The following is a 23,338-nucleotide window of genomic DNA, read 5'->3' on the forward strand; positions in this document are numbered from 1 at the left end:
TTTAACTTTTTTATTGAGTGAGTTGAACTTTCTGGAAATGGGTACAAAGCTGCATGGCAGTACTAGTAAAGATCCCTCACAAATGATAAACATGTCTGTGAATATATCCTCCTTCCAAGGACTTATATATGTTAAGAATCAAGAGACAAGTTATCAGAGATGATCCCATTGTGTCCATCTAGTTTGGGCAGGACAGGGTTAACAACACATCCCTCTTCCCTCAGTCTCAGATTCCATTATCCCCAGCCCCAATAAACAGGGCCGGGTTTCATTTGGTGTGAGATGAAACCATTGTTTTAATTGGGCCCATTAATGGCCTCTGTTTTAATGAGGAGCCAGTCATAAACATTTACCTTCAGGTGAGAGGGCCGTGCCAAGGGCAGGAGGAGAGACCTGCTCTCTGTGGTTAAACACTACAGTAAAACTAGACCTGCTCTCTGTGGTTACACACTACAGTAGAACTAGACCTGCTCTCTCTGTGGTTAGACACTACAGTAAAACTAGACATGCTCTCTCTGTGGTTAAACACTACAGTAAAACTAGACCCGCTCTCTCTGTGGTTAAACACTACAGTAAAACTAGACCTGATCTCTCTGTGGTTAAACACTACAGTAAAACTAGACCTGCTCTCTCTGTGGTTAAACACTACAGTAAAACTAGACCTGCTCTCTGTGGTTAAACACTACAGTAAAACTAGACCTGCTCTCTCTGTGGTTAAACACTACAGTACAACTAGACCTGATCTCTCTGTGGTTAAACACTACAGTAAAACTAGACCTGCTCTCTCTGTGGTTAAACACTACAGTAAAACTAGACCTGCTCTCTCTGTGGTTAAACACTACTGTACAACTAGACCTGCTCTCTCTGTGGTTAAACACTACAGTACAACTAGACCTGCTCTCTCTGTGGTTGAACACTACAGTAAAACTAGACCTGCTCTCTCTGTGGTTAAACACTACAGTAAAACTAGACCTGCTCTCTGTGGTTACACACTACAGTAAAACTAGACCTGCTCTATCTGTGGTTAGACACTACAGTAAAACTAGACCTGCTCTCTCTGTGGTTAGACACTACAGTAAAACTAGACCTGCTCTCTCTGTGGTTAGACACTACAGTAAAACTAGACCTGCTCTCTCTATGGTTAAACACTACAGTAAAACTAGACCTGCTCTCTCTGTGGTTAAACACTACAGTAAAACTAGACCTGCTCTCTGTGGTTAAACACTACAGTAAAACTAGACCTGCTCTCTCTGTGGTTAAACACAACAGTACAACTAGACCTGATCTCTCTGTGGTTAAACACTACAGTAAAACTAGACCTGCTCTCTCTGTGGTTAAACACTACAGTAAAACTAGACCTGCTCTCTCTGTGGTTAAACACTACAGTACAACTAGACCTGCTCTCTCTGTGGTTAAACACTACAGTAAAACTAGACCTGCTCTCTCTGTGGTTAAACACTACAGTACAACTAGACCTGCTCTCTCTGTGGTTAAACACTACAGTACAACTAGACCTGCTTTCTCTGTGGTTAAACACTACAGTAAAACTAGACCTGCTCTCTCTGTGGTTAAACACTACAGTAAAACTAGACCTGCTCTCTGTGGTTAAACACTACAGTAAAACTAGACCTGCTCTATCTGTGGTTAGACACTACAGTAAAACTAGACCTGCTCTGTCTGTGGTTAGACACTACAGTAAAACTAGACCTGCTCTCTCTGTGGTTAGACACTACAGTACAACTAGACCTGCTCTCTCTGTGGTTAAACACTACAGTAAAACTAGACCTGCTCTCTCTGTGGTTAAACACTACAGTAAAACTAGACCTGCTCTCTGTGGTTAAACACTACAGTAAAACTAGACCTGCTCTCTCTGTGGTTAAACACTACAGTAAAACTAGACCTGCTCTCTGTGGTTAAACACTACAGTAAAACTAGACCTGCTCTCTCTGTGGTTAAACACTACAGTACAACTAGACCTGATCTCTCTGTGGTTAAACACTACAGTAAAACTAGACCTGCTCTCTCTGTGGTTAAACACTACAGTAAAACTAGACCTGCTCTCTCCCTGGTTAAACACTACAGTACAACTAGACCTGCTCTCTCTGTGGTTAGACACTACAGTACAACTAGACCTGCTCTCTCTGTGGTTAAACACTACAGTAAAACTAGACGTGCTCTCTGTGGTTACACACTACAGTAAAACTAGACCTGCTCTATCTGTGGTTAGACACTACAGTAAAACTAGACCTGCTCTCTCTGTGGTTAGACACTACAGTAAAACTAGACCTGCTCTCTCTGTGGTTAGACACTACAGTAAAACTAGACCTGCTCTCTCTATGGTTAAACACTACAGTAAAACTAGACCTGCTCTCTCTGTGGTTAAACACAACAGTACAACTAGACCTGATCTCTCTGTGGTTAAACACTACAGTAAAACTAGACCTGCTCTCTCTGTGGTTAGACACTACAGTAAAACTAGACCTGCTCTCTGTGGTTAAACACTACAGTAAAACTAGACCTGCTCTCTCTGTGGTTAAACACAACAGTACAACTAGACCTGATCTCTCTGTGATTAAACACTACAGTAAAACTAGACCTGCTCTCTCTGTGGTTAAACACTACAGTAAAACTAGACCTGCTCTCTCTGTGGTTAAACACTACAGTACAACTAGACCTGCTCTCTCTGTGGTTAAACACTACAGTACAACTAGACCTGCTCTCTCTGTGGTTAAACACTACAGTACAACTAGACCTGATCTCTCTGTGGTTAAACACTACAGTAAAACTAGACCTGCTCTCTCTGTGGTTAAACACTACAGTAAAACTAGACCTGCTCTCTCTGTGGTTAAACACTACAGTACAACTAGACCTGCTCTCTCTGTGGTTAAACACTACAGTACAACTAGACCTGCTCTCTCTGTGGTTAAACACTACAGTAAAACTAGACCTGCTCTCTCTGTGGTTAAACACTACAGTAAAACTAGACCTGCTCTCTGTGGTTAAACACTACAGTAAAACTAGACCTGCTCTATCTGTGGTTAGACACTACAGTAAAACTAGACCTGCTCTCTCTGTGGTTAGACACTACAGTAAAACTAGACCTGCTCTCTCTGTGGTTAGACACTACAGTACAACTAGACCTGCTCTCTCTGTGGTTAAACACTACAGTAAAACTAGACCTGCTCTCTCTGTGGTTAAACACTACAGTAAAACTAGACCTGCTCTCTGTGGTTAAACACTACAGTAAAACTAGACCTGCTCTCTCTGTGGTTAAACACTACAGTACAACTAGACCTGCTCTCTGTGGTTAAACACTACAGTAAAACTAGACCTGCTCTCTCTGTGGTTAAACACTACAGTACAACTAGACCTGATCTCTCTGTGGTTAAACACTACAGTAAAACTAGACCTGCTCTCTCTGTGGTTAAACACTACAGTAAAACTAGACCTGCTCTCTCCCTGGTTAAACACTACAGTACAACTAGACCTGCTCTCTCTGTGGTTAAACACTACAGTACAACTAGACCTGCTCTCTCTGTGGTTAAACACTACAGTACAACTAGACCTGATCTCTCTGTGGTTAAACACTACAGTAAAACTAGACCTGCTCTCTCTGTGGTTAAACACTACAGTAAAACTAGACCTGCTCTCTCTGTGGTTAAACACTACAGTACAACTAGACCTGCTCTCTCTGTGGTTAAACACTACAGTACAACTAGACCTGCTCTCTCTGTGGTTAAACACTACAGTAAAACTAGACCTGCTCTCTCTGTGGTTAAACACTACAGTAAAACTAGACCTGCTCTCTGTGGTTAAACACTACAGTAAAACTAGACCTGCTCTATCTGTGGTTAGACACTACAGTAAAACTAGACCTGCTCTCTCTGTGGTTAGACACTACAGTAAAACTAGACCTGCTCTCTGTGGTTAGACACTACAGTAAAACTAGACCTGCTCTCTCTGTGGTTAAACACTACAGTAAAACTAGACCTGCTCTCTCTGTGGTTAAACACTACAGTACAACTAGACCTGCTCTCTCTATGGTTAAACACTACAGTAAAACTAGACCTGCTCTCTCTGTGGTTAAACACTACAGTAAAACTAGACCTGCTCTCTGTGGTTAAACACTACAGTAAAACTAGACCTGCTCTCTCTGTGGTTAAACACTACAGTACAACTAGACCTGATCTCTCTGTGGTTAAACACTACAGTAAAACTAGACCTGCTCTCTCTGTGGTTAAACACTACAGTAAAACTAGACCTGCTCTCTCTGTGGTTAAACACTACAGTACAACTAGACCTGCTCTCTCTGTGGTTAAACACTACAGTACAACTAGACCTGCTCTCTCTGTGGTTAAACACTACAGTAAAACTAGACCTGCTCTCTCTGTGGTTAAACACTACAGTAAAACTAGACCTGCTCTATCTGTGGTTACACACTACAGTAAAACTAGACCTGCTCTCTCTGTGGTTAGACACTACAGTAAAACTAGACCTGCTCTCTCTGTGGTTAGACACTACAGTAAAACTAGACCTGCTCTCTCTGTGGTTAAACACTACAGTAAAACTAGACCTGCTCTCTCTGTGGTTAAACACTACAGTAAAACTAGACCTGCTCTCTCTGTGGTTAAACACTACAGTACAACTAGACCTGCTCTCTCTATGGTTAAACACTACAGTAAAACTAGACCTGCTCTCTCTGTGGTTAAACACTACAGTAAAACTAGACCTGCTCTCTCTGTGGTTAAACACTACAGTAAAACTAGACCTGCTCTCTCTGTGGTTAAACACTACAGTACAACTAGACCTGCTCTCTCTGTGGCTAAACACTACAGTAAAACTAGACCTGCTCTCTCTGTGGTTAAACACTACAGTACAACTAGACCTGCTCTCTGTGGTTAAACACTACAGTACAACTAGACCTGCTCTCTCTGTGGTTAAACACTACAGTAAAACTAGACCTGCTCTCTCTGTGGTTAACACTACAGTAAAACTAGACCTGCTCTCTGTGGTTAAACACTACAGTACAACTAGACCTGCTCTCTCTGTGGTTAAACACTACAGTAAAACTAGACATGCTCTCTCTGTGGTTAAACACTACAGTACAACTAGACCTGCTCTCTGTGGTTAAACACTACAGTAAAACTAGACCTGCTCTCTCTGTGGTTAAACACTACAGTAAAACTAGACCTGCTCTCTCTCTGTGGTTAAACACTACAGCAAACCTAGACCTGCTCTCTCTGTGGTTAACACAACAGTAAACCTCTGAGCCTCTGTGGTAAAACTCAGTCCCCAGTTCAATCGCGTGAACCTGGTAGGCAAACACTGGTAAAATGCAGAGCCAATTGTTCAATCAAAACCGATAACCAGATATCCCGGCATATGCCCAAAATCTTCTTTCCATGCAGTAGAGATGGTTTGAATCCATATCACAATACTGAAACACAATGAATTACCCGACAACCCTGAACACAACCTGAAATAACTCTGTCTTTACAAGACCTCCGTGGACAACAGCCAGCCATTGGACAACAGTGAAGTAGACTAGACGGAGCTGATCTGTAGAAGATATATGTGATACAGGTCCACACACACAGCCAGGCCTGGGCTGTATATTACTTTAAGTGTTAAGAACAGTTATGATAAGGCTGGGTTAAATATTTAAACTGCACGGCTAATACCATTTAACTTTAACCATCAATCTTACTTCTCCTCTGAGAGGCTGCCATTTATTCTAATGGAAACGTCTCCCCTCTGATCAGATTTATGGCAGACTGGAGGAGAGGAGGGCCCAGAGCTAACTGCTACAGACCAGGCAGACTGGAGGAGAGGAGAGCCCAGAGCTAACTGCTACAGACCAGGCAGCCTGGAGGAGAGGAGAGCCCAGAGCTAACTGCTACAGACCAGGCAGACTGGGGGAGAGGAGAGCCCAGAGCTAACTGCTACAGATCAGGTAACTTAATGCATTTTAACACCAGTCAGTCAGCCAGGCATCATAAGTATGTTTATATAGTCTACACCAGGGGTCTACACCAGGGGTCTACACAAGGGGTTCACCATTTTGATCAAATTATTTTAATGACACCATCATGTAAAAAACAGCCAATGTTTACTTTTTTCATTGGGGCTATGACAGTCTATTACAAACCAGTCTGACAGTCTATTACAAACCAGCCTGACAGTCTATTACAAACCAGTCTGACAGTCTATTACAAACCAGTCTGACAGTCTATTACAAACCAGTCTGACAGTCTATTACAAACCAGTCTGACAGTCTATTACAAACCAGTGTGACAGTAGCTGTGACAGTAGCTTTGAGAGTAGATTTAATGCCTGGTTTTGTCCACTCTGATCTAATGAGGCTTGTGGGTACCGTAGAGGGTAACAGGAGACACATCCGTGTTCCTGAGAGTCTGATCTTTCAGTGATGGGGTCATAACATTTTGGAGCTTAAACCTTTCAAAAGGATTGAGCCACATTTGTAAGGAGAAAACAGAAACCGCTCTGTTTATTACAACCACATCTAGTGGTTGCCGGAGGTTACTGATGTAACCCCGGTTCTATGAACCAAGCAAAATTTGTAAAATGTATTTCAGAGTTTCTCTTGCGACCCCATTTTCAAAATCAGGCGACCCCCTTATGGGGTTCAGATCCCTAGTTTGAGAAACACGGCACTACACTGTTGCCATTCGTTTATTTTTTTTAAATTAAATTACAATTGTATTGGTCATAATAAAATAACAATAGCGAGGCTATATACAGGGGGTACTGGTACCGAGTCGAAGTGCGGAGGTACTGGTTAGACGAGGTAATTGAGGTAATATGTATATGTAGGGGTAAAGTGACTATGCATAGATAAAACAGTGAGTAGCAGCAGAGTAAAAAAAAAAAAAAAAGGGGGGGGGGGGGGTCAATGTAAATAGTCCAGGTAGCCATTTGAATAACTGTTTAGCAGTCTAATGGCTTGGGGGTAGCAGCTGTTTTGGAGCCTTTTAGGGCCTAGACTTGGTGCTCCGGTACAGGTCAAAGAGTTTGTTTACCAATTGTGCATTATGATTTTGTGTGAAATACACCGAGGGGGGAGAGAGCGCTAACAGGCTGAAGGGGGAGAGAGAGCGCTAACAGGCTGAAGGGGGAGAGAGAGCGCTAACAGGCTGAGGGGGGAGAGAGCGCTAACAGGCTGAGGGGGGAGAGAGAGCGCTAACAGGCTGAGGGGGGAGAGAGTGCGCTAACAGGCTGAAGGGGGAGAGAGAGCGCTAACAGGCTGAGGGGGGAGAGAGAGCGCTAACAGGCTGAGGGGGGAGAGAGAGCGCTAACAGGCTGAGGGGGGAGAGAGAGCGCTAACAGGCTGAGGGGGGAGAGAGAGCGCTAACAGGCTGAGGGGGGAGAGAGTGCGCTAACAGGCTGAGGGGGGAGAGAGAGCGCTAACAGGCTGAGGGGGGAGAGAGTGCGCTAACAGGCTGAGGGGGGAGAGAGTGCGCTAACAGGCTGAGGGGGGAGAGAGAGCGCTAACAGGCTGAGGGGGGAGAGAGAGCGCTAACAGGCTGAGGGGGGAGAGAGTGCGCTAACAGGCTGAAGGGGGAGAGAGAGCGCTAACAGGCTGAGGGGGGAGAGAGAGCGCTAACAGGCTGAGGGGGGAGAGAGAGCGCTAACAGGCTGAGGGGGGAGAGAGAGCGCTAACAGGCTGAGGGGGGAGAGAGTGCGCTAACAGGCTGAGGGGGGAGAGAGTGCGCTAACAGGCTGAGGGGGGAGAGAGAGCGCTAACAGGCTGAGGGGGGAGAGAGAGCGCTAACAGGCTGAGGGGGGAGAGAGAGCGCTAACAGGCTGAGGGGGGAGAGAGTGCGCTAACAGGCTGAGGGGGGAGAGAGAGCGCTAACAGGCTGAGGGGGGAGAGAGTGCGCTAACAGGCTGAGGGGGGAGAGAGTGCGCTAACAGGCTGAGGGGGGAGAGAGAGCGCTAACAGGCTGAGGGGGGAGAGAGAGCGCTAACAGGCTGAGGGGGGAGAGAGAGCGCTAACAGGCTGAGGGGGGAGAGAGAGCGCTAACAGGCTGAGGGGGGAGAGAGAGCGCTAACAGGCTGAGGGGGGAGAGAGAGCGCTAACAGGCTGAGGGGGGAGAGAGTGCGCTAACAGGCTGAGGGGGGAGAGAGAGCGCTAACAGGCTGAGGGGGGAGAGAGTGCGCTAACAGGCTGAGGGGGGAGAGAGAGCGCTAACAGGCTGAGGGGGGAGAGAGTGCGCTAACAGGCTGAGGGGGGAGAGAGAGCGCTAACAGGCTGAGGGGGGAGAGAGTGCGCTAACAGGCTGAGGGGGGAGAGAGAGCGCTAACAGGCTGAGGGGGGAGAGAGTGCGCTAACAGGCTGAGGGGGGAGAGAGAGCGCTAACAGGCTGAGGGGGGAGAGAGTGCGCTAACAGGCTGAGGGGGGAGAGAGAGCGCTAACAGGCTGAGGGGGGAGAGAGTGCGCTAACAGGCTGAGGGGGGAGAGAGAGCGCTAACAGGCTGAGGGGGGAGAGAGTGCGCTAACAGGCTGAGGGGGGAGAGAGAGCGCTAACAGGCTGAGGGGGGAGAGAGTGCGCTAACAGGCTGAGGGGGGAGAGAGAGCGCTAACAGGCTGAGGGGGGAGAGAGTGCGCTAACAGGCTGAGGGGGGAGAGAGTGCGCTAACAGGCTGAGGGGGGAGAGAGAGCGCTAACAGGCTGAGGGGGGAGAGAGTGCGCTAACAGGCTGAGGGGGGAGAGAGAGCGCTAACAGGCTGAGGGGGGAGAGAGAGCGCTAACAGGCTGAGGGGGGAGAGAGAGCGCTAACAGGCTGAGGGGGGAGAGAGAGCGCGAGCGCTAACAGGCTGAGGGGGGAGAGAGAGCGCTAACAGGCTGAGGGGGGAGAGAGAGCGCTAACAGGCTGAGGGGGGAGAGAGTGCGCTAACAGGCTGAGGGGGGGGGGGAGCGCTAACAGGCTGAGGGGGGGAGAGAGCACGAACGAACAGGCTGAGGGGGGGAGAGCGCTAACAGGCTGAGGGGGGAGAGAGAGCGCTAACAGGCTGAGGGGGGAGAGAGAGCGCTAACAGGCTGAGGGGGAGAGAGAGCGCTAACAGGCTGAGGGGGGGAGAGCGCTAACAGGCTGAGGGGGGGAGAGAGAGCGCAAACAGGCTGAGGGGGGAGAGAGAGCGCTAACAGGCTGAGGGGGGAGAGAGAGCGCTAACAGGCTGAGGGGGGAGAGAGCTAACAGGCTGAGGGGGGAGAGAGCTAACAGGCTGAGGGGGGAGAGAGCTAACAGGCTGAGGGGGGAGAGAGCTAACAGGCTGAGGGGGGAGAGAGCTAACAGGCTGAGGGGGGAGAGAGCTAACAGGCTGAGGGGGGAGAGAGCTAACAGGCTGAGGGGGAGAGAGCGCTAACAGGCTGAGGGGGGAGAGAGCTAACAGGCTGAGGTGGTGCGACAGCTAACCTTTTCCCTCCAACACCCAACTGGACAGAGTGTGAAAAAAGAGAGAGGGACGGACACGCACAGAAAGCGAGAGAGAGATAGAGAGGAAGAGAGAGAGAAAGTGGTGGTGAGGGTGCGGTCAGGGTGGTTAGTGCAGGCCTGCTATAAATATTAACTAATGAGTCAGAAGGAGCTAACGTGTCAGATAATGAGGCGCTAGCTGTGGCCTGCCGTGTGTATGTGTGTGTGTGTGTGTGTGTGTGGCGCCTGCCAGGGATCCACTGGGGAAAAGGTCACTATTGTACCTCACTTATAACCCAGTAATTAGACCATCCTCCATTAGACCTGCCCTCTTACTCACTATCTTTTCTCTCTCTCTGCCAGGGGCCCCACATCGCAGACGAGGCCCACGTTAACCAAAATAAGGGCCCCACATTGACAAACAGACACAGAGGCCCCACAAGAGCTACGTACGGTCACACATGGATAGTGTTGTGTACTGCTGCAGCGCCTCATGTCTATCTTCGTCGACTGTTAGCAGGGCGCCTGCTGTGCCGCCAGGCCAGGGAAAACACTGATCTACTCCGACAGGCCCTTAGATTTGTTATCAAAACAATCCACAGCTAATTTGTCTTAATAACCGCCCTCATCTTGACAGACACTCATTTCCCTCTGTGTGAGGACTGAGGAACATAGCCCCTTCTGTTTCCACAGATGAGATAGATATTTGGTCGGAATTTTGGAAACAATGGCTAGGTGTGTTGCCATGGTAACTAGCGTACATGTGAATACACTGGGTTAAAGTGGAACTGACAGATTTGCAGATATGAAACAGACAATCATAATATCAGTTAAAAATATCAAATTCCCAGTTTATGCTGCAAAACCAACTTTATAAGAGGTTTTAAAAATATGTTCTATGTGACTCAACATTCCATGACGTACACTAAGGCATTGTAGAATAGATGGATGCAGTTCAATGAATGATTAATATAATTCACCAATACATTTCTTGGTAGTCCAAAAAATATTACTATCAGGTTATAATTCACAGCTGGTACATTGTTCGCTGCCTCCATTTGGGATGCACTGTTTCAGTTTTCATGACTCAATGTTTTACCGTTTCATGGTTATTTGATCAATAAGACTGTACAGTATGTTATGGCTTTTGCAGAATAAGTTGACCTGTAAACACGCAGTCCAAACACACTGCCGCCTTCCCACTATATTATTATAGAACCGTTAAAATGCTGTCAGTTCCACTTTAAAGAGGGCAGCAGAGATGAACACCAGTGTCAATGTCATTCAGAGATACGGGTATAGAGGTGATAGGATCTACTTTGCACCACAGAAGCCAGTTCATTTGGCCTGATTGTCGTAAATCACCTTCACCATGCGCGGTTTCATCAACAAGTTGACTGATTTCCTAGTTCTCTAGGGTTGATCTGCAATGACTGGATTCAGAACTTCTAGACTTGGTGAAATACAGGGGCATTAGAATCCTGACTGTGTCCATTATGACACAGTAGCTAATTACAGCAATAGAAGGTATACGACAGTGACAATACCGTAAATCAGTGTCCCTGGAGCGCGTGAGTATGTGTGTGAATCCTTCTGTGTGTGTGTGTGTGTTCCGGCAAGAGGACAAGGAGGCTTCTCAGCTCGTTAGTGTGTGCTAACGAAGCACTGCGTCCCGGCTCTGACACGGGGGCGGCTGCAGCGGTGCGCGCGACTTGCCATGGCGACCGTAATTAGGATAATTAAATTAGCACGCTGATGGACGAGGGGCCAGAGCGCTGTCAGGATCCCTGTCACCCCCCCGCTACATCCCCTTCCCATAGAACACCACCCCCATCACACCCCATCCCTCAGACAGACAGCCTGCCCAGACAGACAGCTTGCCCAGGCCCCCAGACAGACAGCCTGCCCAGGCCCTCAGACAGACAGCCTGCCCAGGCCCTCAGACAGACAGCCTGCCCAGACAGACAGCTTGCCCAGGCCCCCAGCCTGCCCAGGCCCCCAGACAGACAGCTTGCCCAGGCCCCCAGCCTGCCCAGGCCCCCAGACAGACAGCCTGCCCAGGCCCCCAGACAGACAGCCTGCCCAGGCCCTCAGACAGGCACAATACCCCATAATGTCAAAGTGGAATTCTGTTTTTTAAATGAAAAGTATTCAACTCCATTGTTATGGCAGGCCTAAATAAGTTCAAGAGGAGAAGTGCTTAGCAGTCACGTAGGAAGTTGCATGGACTCTGTGTGTAATAGTGTTTAACATGATGTTTTAATGACTACCTCATCTCGGTAACCCACACATACAAATATCTGTAAGGTCCCTCAGTCAAGCAGTGCATTTCAAACACATATTCAACCACAAAAAACAGGGAGGTTTTCTAATGCTTCGCAGAGAAGTGCACCTATTGGTAGATGGGTACAACAACAACCACAAAAAACAGGGAGGTTTTCTAATGCTTCGCAGAGAAGTGCACCTATTGGTAGATGGGTACAACAACAACAACAAAAAACAGGGAGCTTTTCTAATGCTTCGCAGAGAAGTGCACCTATTGGTAGATGGGTACAACAACAACCACAAAAAACAGGGAGGTTTTCTAATGCTTCACAGAGAAGTGCACCTATTGGTAGATGGGTACAACAACAACCACAAAAAACAGGGAGGTTTTCTAATGCTTCACAGAGAAGTGCACCTATTGGTAGATGGGTACAACAACAACAAAAAACAGGGAGGTTTTCTAATGCTTCACAGAGAAGTGCACCTATTGGTAGATGGGTACAACAACAACAACAAAAAACAGGGAGGTTTTCTAATGCTTCACAGAGAAGTGCACCTATTGGTAGATGGGTACAACAACAACCACAAAAAACAGGGAGGTTTTCTAATGCTTCACAGAGAAGTGCACCTATTGGTAGATGGGTACAACAACAACAACAAAAAACAGGGAGGTTTTCTAATGCTTCACAGAGAAGTGCACCTATTGGTAGATGGGTACAACAACAACCACAAAAAACAGGGAGGTTTTCTAATGCTTCACAGAGAAGTGCACCTATTGGTAGATGGGTACAACAACAACAACAAAAAACAGGGAGGTTTTCTAATGCTTCACAGAGAAGTGCACCTATTGGTAGATGGGTACAACAACAACCACAAAAAACAGGGAGGTTTTCTAATGCTTCACAGAGAAGTGCACCTATTGGTAGATGGGTACAACAACAACAACAAAAAACAGACATATCCCTTTGAGCATGAAGTTATTAATTACACTTTGGAAGGTGTATCAATACACCCAGTCACTACAAAGATACAGGCACCCTTTCTAACTCAGCTGCCAGAGAGGAAGGAAACCGCTCAGGGATTTCACCATGAGGCCAAAACAGTTACAGAGTTTAATGGCTATGATAGGAAAAAACTGAGGATGGATACACAACATTATAGTTACTCCACAATATCAAACTAAATGACAGAGTGAAAAGGAGGAAGCTGGTACAGAATACAAATATTCTAAAACATGCATCCTGTTTGCAACAAGGCACTTAAGTAATACTGCAAAAAATGTGGCAAAGAAATTCACTTTTTGTCCTAAATACAAAGTGTTATGTTTGGGGCAAATCCATTACAACACATTACTGAGTACCACGCTCCATATTTTCAAGCATAGTGGTGGCTGCATCATGTTAAGGGTATGCTTGTAATTGTTGTAAGGAACGGGTTTTTCAGGATAAAAAAATAAATGGAATGGAGCAAAGCACAGGCAACATCATAGAGGAAAACCTGATTCAGTCTGCTTTCCACCAGACACTGGGAGATGAATTCACCTTTCAGCAGGACAATAACCTAAAACACAAGGACAAATCTACACGAGTTGCTTACCAAGAAGACAGTGAATGTTCCTGAGTGGGCGAGTAACAGTTTTGACTTGAATCTACTTGAAAAATCTATGACAAGACCTGAAAATGGTTGTCTAGCAATGATCAACAACCAATTTGACAGAGCTTGAAGAATATTGAAAATAATAGAAATGGGCAAATGTTTTACAATCCAGGTGTGGAAAGCTCTTAGACTTACCCAGAAAGACTCACAGCTGTAAATGCTGCCGAAGTCTTGACTCAGGAGGGTGAATACTTACGTAAATGAGATGTGTATTTCATTTTCAATAACGGTGCAAAATGTCTAAAAACATGTTCTTACTTTGTCATTATGTGGTATTTTATAAGGATCCCCGTTAGCTGTTGTTAAAGCAGCAGCTCTCCCTGGGGTCCAACACACAACATGATACACAATGACATAATACAGAACATCATTAGACAAGAACAGCTCAAGGACAGAACTACATACATTTTTAAAAGGCACACGTAGCCTATATATCAATGCATACGCCCAAACTATCTAGCTCCAATAGGGGAGAGGCGTTGTGCTGTGAGGTGTTGCTTTATCGGTTTTTTTAAACCAGATGTGCTGTTTATTTGAGCAATATGAGATGGAACTGAGTTCCATGCAATAAGGGCTCTATATAATATATGCTGTATGCTTTCTTGAATTTGTTCTGGATTTGGGGACTGTGAAAAGACCCCTGGTGGCATGTCTGGTGGGATAAGTGTGTGTGTCAGAGCTGTGTGTAAGTTGATTATGCAAACTATGTGATTTTCAACACGTTCATGTTTCTAATAAAAAGAAGAAGTGATGCAGTCAGTCTCTCCTCAACTCTTAGCCAAGAGAGGGGCGGCAGGGTAGCCTAGTGGTTAGAGCGTTGGACTAGTAACCGGAAGGTTGCAAGTTCAAATCCCCGAGCTGACAAGGTAAAAATCTGTCGTTCTGCCCCTGTAAGTTCTCATTTAGAATGACAGTGGGTTACACTGTTCCTAGGCCAGTAAATAAGAATCTGTTCTTAACTGACTTGCCTAGTAAAATAAAGGTACCACACAACTGGAGTGTTGTGTCAAAAAAGCAGAGCATCTCTTTATTCTGACTTTCAGACCTCTCCCCATCTTTACAACCACTGAATTATGGGTGTAGATGGGTGAGGGGGAAAAATGTTTTTAGAAAATGCTGAATTCAGGCTCTAACAACAAAATGTGGAATAAGTCTAGGGGTATGCACTGTACACATTAATACACTCCTGCCATGTGGTTCTACCATGAGAACCTCTGACCCCACAAAAACGCTGAACCACGAAAGCATAGTGACAGGACCGCTACATAGCTAGCACGCACGCACGCACAAACACACACACACACACACACACAGCACCGCACTCTGCCAAAACAAACGAATCCTCTTCATTTGCCCCTCCCCCATCACATAAATCTAATGCATGTAGATGACTGTGTATCTGTGCCAATTATTTTAATGGTAAATGTTCTGACCACTCAGGCAACAGGATCATGTATTTTATCCCTGTTCACACATTACAACTCATTGTATCCCTGTTCACACATTACAACTCATTGTATCCCTGTTCACACATTACAACTCATTGTGTCCCTGTTCACACATTACAACTCATCGTGTCCCTGTTCACACATTACAACTCATTGTATCCTTGTTCACACATTACAACTCATTGTGTCCCTGTTCACACATTACAACTCATTGTGTCCCTGTTCACACATTACAACTCATTGTGTCCCTGTTCACACATTACAACTCATTGTGTCCCTGTTCACACATTACAACTCATTGTGTCCCTGTTCACACATTACAACTCATTGTATCCCTGTTCACACATTACAACTCATTGTGTCCCTGTTCACACATTACAACTCATTGTGTCCCTGTTCACACATTACAACTCATTGTGTCCCTGTTCACACATTACAACTCATTGTGTCCCTGTTCACACATTACAACTCATTGTATCCCTGTTCACACATTACAACTCATTGTCTGTTTTATTTGATTTAAAACAAGACTTGGCATTATTTTACTGTTATTTTGAATTTCCATAAAGTCCCATTGGAATCGTGTCAAATTAGTGCAGGTCAACATTACCTTATGGCATGGCGATTCATAGCCTATATGAGCATGTGGTTCAAAATGAACGTATGTAGCGTGAGTAAATGATGGTATACATATCGTATGTCTAACAGAAATCGATCCATAGTTAAAGTGAGATCACGGACTAAACATGCAAGGCTGCAAAGATCAATACACAAAATGTGTTGAGGAATGATTCCTGTTTTATAAATTGCAGCTTCATTTTCAACGGTCTGCTACACTATTCCCCTGGCGATGAATTAAGGGAGACGGGCTAAATCTACAACACCTCCATTTATCATCTGTGATTTAAAACGCCATTTATCTGCACAACGACTGAGTGGTGAAAGTCAGACAAATAATGTCATTCTAAACAGACCTGTTTCTCTATGCGATGCCGTACACCAGCAAATAAAACAGTCAGAATTATACTGAAAACAATACTAATATTAAAAGAATAGTAATCTTCACCATCATAACAAAAACCCACAGTTCCTTCCATCCAAAGCACGTGTCACATGATGTGAGGGAATTGAACCCAGCACCTTAATATAGACACAGCTATCTGGACCACACTACAAACACACCACAGGGCTCGGAGCAGACATAACGGGCTCCAACAGTGTGTGTGTGTGTGTGAGAATAGAGTATGAGCACCAAGTCCTACAGTCAGGCGAATACGCTACACAATCAAAAGGTCACCTTTAATAAAACAAAATGGAGTCTGAGATACATTCAGAGACCGTGAGTAGATGAGAAGAACACAGGAGGTAGATGACTAGAGATGATGCTATTGGTCCTCTATTACAGGAGAATTAGTGTGGGGGTGGGGGGGGGGATCATACGATCGCCTCGGACCAATTATTTTTGTTGAGCATCTTAACCACATCCTCCTCTAACGAAGGCAGAGAGGCAGAGAGCCCCCGCCACACATCGTCATTACTACAGTCCTCCGTCTCCAAATTAAGGTCATGTAAAGGAGTAATTATGGCAAATGTGCAGCTTGGATGCAAGAGGGAAGGGAGGCTAATTCAGGCAAACTCAAGCGTGTGTGTGTGTGTGCATACATGTACTTGGCGCACACACACACACAGAGAGAGAGCGAGAAAAAGAGAGATACACACACACCTCTGGGCAGAAAACTGCTGCCAAGGCGCGGCTGTGGCACAAAACATTAAAATAATCATTTTGGTACTCATCAATGAAATCCACTGTAGTGGATCATTCTAAAAGGCGTGATTAATTGAGGATAATTAAATGAAAAAGGAGACAGTGTCACTAATAAGGATTTTAGACTTGTTTTCTTGGCATTCATTTACCACAGATGACTTGGCTGTGAGACACGCCCACACTCACACCCTGAGAATGACAGTAGATTTGGATTCACCAGCAGTGTAACAACTAACAGGATAATAGCAGGGTATTGAGTCTCTAAAGCTCCCTTCTGGGTCAGCAGCACACAGCTGATTTACACACTGACAACTACGAGGCCGCGCACGACTCCAACGCCATCATTAAGTCTGCCGACGACACGACGGCGGTAGGCCTGACCACCGACGACGATGAGACGACCTACAGGGAGGAGGTCATTGACCTGGCAGTGTGGTGCCAGGACAACAACGTGTCCTTCAACGTCAGCAAGACAAAGGAGATGATCGGGGACTACAGGAAACAGAGGGCAGAGCACGCCTCCATTCACATTACACGGGGCTGTGGTGGAGCAGGTGGAGAGCTTCAAGTTCCTCGTGTCCACATCACTAAGGAATTAACATGTTCCACACACACCAACACAGCCGAGGAAACAGTGCCTCCACGTTCAGGAGGCTGAAATGATTCTGCATGGGTCCTCAGATCCTCAGAAAGTTCTACAGCTGCACCATTGAGAGCATCTTGACTGGCTGCATCACCTCTTAGTATGGAAACTGCTCTGTATCCGACCACAAGACGATACAGAGGGTTGTGAGAACGGCCCAGTACATCACTGAGACCGAGCTCCCTGCTATCCAGGACCTCTATAAAAAAAAGCCAAAGACTCCAGCCACCCCAGTCATAGACTGTTCTCTCTGCTACCACACAGCAAGCGGTACCGGGGCATCAAGTCTGGAACAAACAGGACCCTGAACAGCGTGTACCCTTAAGCCATAAGACTGCTAAACAGTTAGTTAAATAGTTAACCAATTGCTCCCTGGACTATCTGCATTGACCATTTTTGCACTAACCTCTGTTGACTCACATACGCTGCTGTTACAGTTCATTATCATCCTGTTGTCTAGTCACTTTCTCTACCGATATGTACATATCTACCTCAATTACCTCGTACTCCTGCACATTGACTCCCTACTGGTACCCCGTGTATATAACCAAGTTATCATTGACTCCCTACTGGTACCCCGTGTATATAACCAAGTTATCATTGACTCAGTACTGGTACCCCGTGTATATAACCAAGTTATCATTGACTCCCTACTGGTACCCCGTGTATATAACCAAGTTATCATTGACTCAGTACTGGTACCCCGTGTATATAACCAAGTTATCATTGACTCCCTACTGGTACCCCGTGTATATAACCAAGTTATCATTGACTCCCTACTGGTACCCCGTGTATATAACCAAGTTATCATTGACTCCCTACTGGTACCCCGTGTATATAACCAAGTTATCATTGACTCAGTACTGGTACCCCGTGTATATAACCAAGTTATCATTGACTCCCTACTGGTACCCCGTGTATATAACCAAGTTATCATTGACTCAGTACTGGTACCCCGTGTATATAACCAAGTTATCATTGACTCCCTACTGGTACCCCGTGTATATAACCAAGTTATCATTGACTCAGTACTGGTACCCCGTGTATATAACCAAGTTATCATTGACTCCCTACTGGTACCCCGTGTATATAACCAAGTTATCATTGACTCCCTACTGGTACCTTGTGTATATAACCAAGTTATCATTGACTCAGTACTGGTACCCCGTGTATATAACCAAGTTATCATTGACTCCCTACTGGTACCCCGTGTATATAACCAAGTTATCATTGACTCCCTACTGGTACCTTGTGTATATAACCAAGTTATCATTGACTCAGTACTGGTACCCCGTGTATATAACCAAGTTATCATTGACTCCCTACTGGTACCCCGTGTATATAACCAAGTTATCATTGACTCCCTACTGGTAACCCGTGTATATAACCAAGTTATCATTGACTCCCTACTGGTACCCCGTGTATATAACCAAGTTATCATTGACTCAGTACTGGTACCCCGTGTATATAACCAAGTTATCATTGACTCCCTACTGGTACCCTGTGTATATAACCAAGTTATCATTGACTCAGTACTGGTACCCCGTGTATATAGCTAAGTTATTATCGACTCAGTACTGGTATTCCGTGTATATAACCAAGTTATCATTGACTCAGTACTGGTACCCTGTGTATATAGCTAAGTTATTATCGACTCAGTACTGGTATTCCGTGTATATGGCCAAGTTATTATCGACTCAGTACTGGTATTCCGTGTATATGGCCAAGTTATCATCAACTCAGTACTGGTACCCCGTGTATATGGCCAAGTTATCATTGACTCAGTACTGATACCCCATGTATATAGCCAAGTTATCATCAACTCAGTACTGGTACCCCGTGAATATGGCCAAGTTATCATCAACTCAGTACTGGTACCCTGTGTATATGGCCAAGTTATCATCAACTCAGTACTGGTACCCCGTGTATATGGCCAAGTTATCATCAACTCAGTACTAGTACCCCGTGAATATGGCCAAGTTATCATCAACTCAGTACTGGTACCCCGTGTATATAGCCAAGTTATCATCAACTCAGTACTGGTACCCCGTGTATATAACCAAGTTATCATCAACTCAGTACTGGTACCCCGTGTATATAACCAAGTTATCATTGACTCAGTACTGGTACCCTGTGTATATAACCAAGTTATCATCAACTCAGTACTGGTACCCCGTGTATATAACCAAGTTATCATTGACTCAGTACTGGTACCCCGTGTATATAACCAAGTTATCATCAACTCAGTACTGGTACCCCGTGTATATGGCCAAGTTATCATCAACTCAGTACTGGTACCCCGTGTATATAACCAAGTTATCATCAACTCCCTACTGGTACCCCGTGTATATAACCAAGTTATCATTGACTCCCTACTGGTACCCCGTGTATATAACCAAGTTATCATTGACTCCCTACTGGTACCCCGTGTATATAACCAAGTTATCATTGACTCAGTACTGGTACCCCGTGTATATAACCAAGTTATCATTGACTCCCTACTGGTACCCCGTGTATATAACCAAGTTATCATTGACTCCCTACTGGTACCCCGTGTATATAACCAAGTTATCATTGACTCCCTACTGGTACCCCGTGTATATAACCAAGTTATCATTGACTCCCTACTGGTAACCCGTGTATATAACCAAGTTATCATTGACTCCCTACTGGTACCCCGTGTATATAACCAAGTTATCATTGACTCAGTACTGGTACCCCGTGTATATAACCAAGTTATCATTGACTCCCTACTGGTACCCTGTGTATATAACCAAGTTATTATCGACTCAGTACTGGTATTCCGTGTATATGGCCAAGTTATTATCGACTCAGTACTGGTATTCCGTGTATATGGCCAAGTTATCATCAACTCAGTACTGGTACCCCGTGTATATGGCCAAGTTATCATTGACTCAGTACTGATACCCCATGTATATAGCCAAGTTATCATCAACTCAGTACTGGTACCCCGTGAATATGGCCAAGTTATCATCAACTCAGTACTGGTACCCTGTGTATATGGCCAAGTTATCATCAACTCAGTACTGGTACCCCGTGTATATGGCCAAGTTATCATCAACTCAGTACTAGTACCCCGTGAATATGGCCAAGTTATCATCAACTCAGTACTGGTACCCCGTGTATATAGCCAAGTTATCATCAACTCAGTACTGGTACCCCGTGTATATAACCAAGTTATCATCAACTCAGTACTGGTACCCCGTGTATATAACCAAGTTATCATTGACTCAGTACTGGTACCCCGTGTATATAACCAAGTTATCATCAACTCAGTACTGGTACCCCGTGTATATAACCAAGTTATCATCAACTCAGTACTGGTACCCCGTGTATATGGCCAAGTTATCATCAACTCAGTACTGGTACCCCGTGTATATAACCAAGTTATCATCAACTCCCTACTGGTACCCCGTGTATATAACCAAGTTATCATTGACTCCCTACTGGTACCCCGTGTATATAACCAAGTTATCATTGACTCCCTACTGGTACCCCGTGTATATAACCAAGTTATCATTGACTCAGTACTGGTACCCCGTGTATATAACCAAGTTATCATTGACTCCCTACTGGTACCCCGTGTATATAACCAAGTTATCATTGACTCCCTACTGGTACCCCGTGTATATAACCAAGTTATCATTGACTCCCTACTGGTACCCCGTGTATATAACCAAGTTATCATTGACTCAGTACTGGTACCCCGTGTATATAACCAAGTTATCATTGACTCCCTACTGGTACCCCGTGTATATAACCAAGTTATCATTGACTCAGTACTGGTACCCCGTGTATATAACCAAGTTATCATTGACTCCCTACTGGTACCCCGTGTATATAACCAAGTTATCATTGACTCAGTACTGGTACCCCGTGTATATAACCAAGTTATCATTGACTCCCTACTGGTACCCCGTGTATATAACCAAGTTATCATTGACTCCCTACTGGTACCTTGTGTATATAACCAAGTTATCATTGACTCAGTACTGGTACCCCGTGTATATAACCAAGTTATCATTGACTCCCTACTGGTACCCCGCGTATATAACCAAGTTATCATTGACTCCCTACTGGTACCCCGTGTATATAACCAAGTTATCATCAACTCAGTACTGGTACCCCGTGTATATGGCCAAGTTATCATCAACTCAGTACTGGTACCCCGTGTATATAACCAAGTTATCATCAACTCAGTACTGGTACCCCGTGTATATGGCCAAGTTATCATCAACTCAGTACTGGTACCCCGTGTATATAACCAAGTTATCATCAACTCCCTACTGGTACCCCGTGTATATAACCAAGTTATCATTGACTCCCTACTGGTACCCCGTGTATATAACCAAGTTATCATTGACTCCCTACTGGTACCCCGTGTATATAACCAAGTTATCATTGACTCAGTACTGGTACCCCGTGTATATAACCAAGTTATCATTGACTCCCTACTGGTACCCCGTGTATATAACCAAGTTATCATTGACTCCCTACTGGTACCCCGTGTATATAACCAAGTTATCATTGACTCCCTACTGGTACCCCGTGTATATAACCAAGTTATCATTGACTCAGTACTGGTACCCCGTGTATATAACCAAGTTATCATTGACTCCCTACTGGTACCCCGTGTATATAACCAAGTTATCATTGACTCAGTACTGGTACCCCGTGTATATAACCAAGTTATCATTGACTCCCTACTGGTACCCCGTGTATATAACCAAGTTATCATTGACTCAGTACTGGTACCCCGTGTATATAACCAAGTTATCATTGACTCCCTACTGGTACCCCGTGTATATAACCAAGTTATCATTGACTCCCTACTGGTACCTTGTGTATATAACCAAGTTATCATTGACTCAGTACTGGTACCCCGTGTATATAACCAAGTTATCATTGACTCCCTACTGGTACCCCGCGTATATAACCAAGTTATCATTGACTCCCTACTGGTACCCCGTGTATATAACCAAGTTATCATTGACTCAGTACTGGTACCCCGTGTATATAACCAAGTTATCATTGACTCCCTACTGGTACCCTGTGTATATAACCAAGTTATCATTGACTCAGTACTGGTACCCCGTGTATATAGCTAAGTTATTATCGACTCAGTACTGGTATTCCGTGTATATAACCAAGTTATCATTGACTCAGTACTGGTACCCCGTGTATATAGCTAAGTTATTATCGACTCAGTACTGGTATTCCGTGTATATGGCCAAGTTATTATCGACTCAGTACTGGTATTCCGTGTATATGGCCAAGTTATCATCAACTCAGTACTGGTACCCCGTGTATATGGCCAAGTTATCATTGACTCAGTACTGATACCCCATGTATATAGCCAAGTTATCATCAACTCAGTACTGGTACCCCGTGAATATGGCCAAGTTATCATCAACTCAGTACTGGTACCCTGTGTATATGGCCAAGTTATCATCAACTCAGTACTGGTACCCCGTGTATATGGCCAAGTTATCATCAACTCAGTACTAGTACCCCGTGAATATGGCCAAGTTATCATCAACTCAGTACTGGTACCCCGTGTATATAGCCAAGTTATCATCAACTCAGTACTGGTACCCCGTGTATATAACCAAGTTATCATCAACTCAGTACTGGTACCCCGTGTATATAACCAAGTTATCATTGACTCAGTACTGGTACCCCGTGTATATAACCAAGTTATCATCAACTCAGTACTGGTACCCCGTGTATATAACCAAGTTATCATTGACTCAGTACTGGTACCCCGTGTATATAACCAAGTTATCATCAACTCAGTACTGGTACCCCGTGTATATGGCCAAGTTATCATCAACTCAGTACTGGTACCCCGTGTATATGGCCAAGTTATCATCAACTCAGTACTGGTACCCCGTGTATATGGCCAAGTTATCATCAACTCAGTACTGGTACCCCGTGTATATAGCCAAGTTATCATCAACTCAGTACTGGTACCCCGTGTATATAACCAAGTTATCATCAACTCAGTACGGGTACCCCGTGTATATAATCAAGTTATCATTGACTCAGTACTGGTACCCCGTGTATATAACCAAGTTATCATCAACTCAGTACTGGTACCCCG

General features: G+C 45.0%; 1 protein-coding gene across 8 annotated transcripts in view; it reads right to left on the reverse strand.

Annotated features, from left to right (window-relative positions):
* Positions 1–23,338, reverse strand: part of LOC110528752 (arf-GAP with GTPase, ANK repeat and PH domain-containing protein 1) — a 282,636-nt gene that overhangs the window by 116,232 nt on the left and 143,066 nt on the right. The gene's annotated exons all lie outside the window — the stretch shown is intronic.

This window comes from Oncorhynchus mykiss, chromosome 18 (assembly GCF_013265735.2).
Source record: "Oncorhynchus mykiss isolate Arlee chromosome 18, USDA_OmykA_1.1, whole genome shotgun sequence".
Lineage (NCBI taxonomy): Eukaryota > Metazoa > Chordata > Actinopteri > Salmoniformes > Salmonidae > Oncorhynchus > Oncorhynchus mykiss.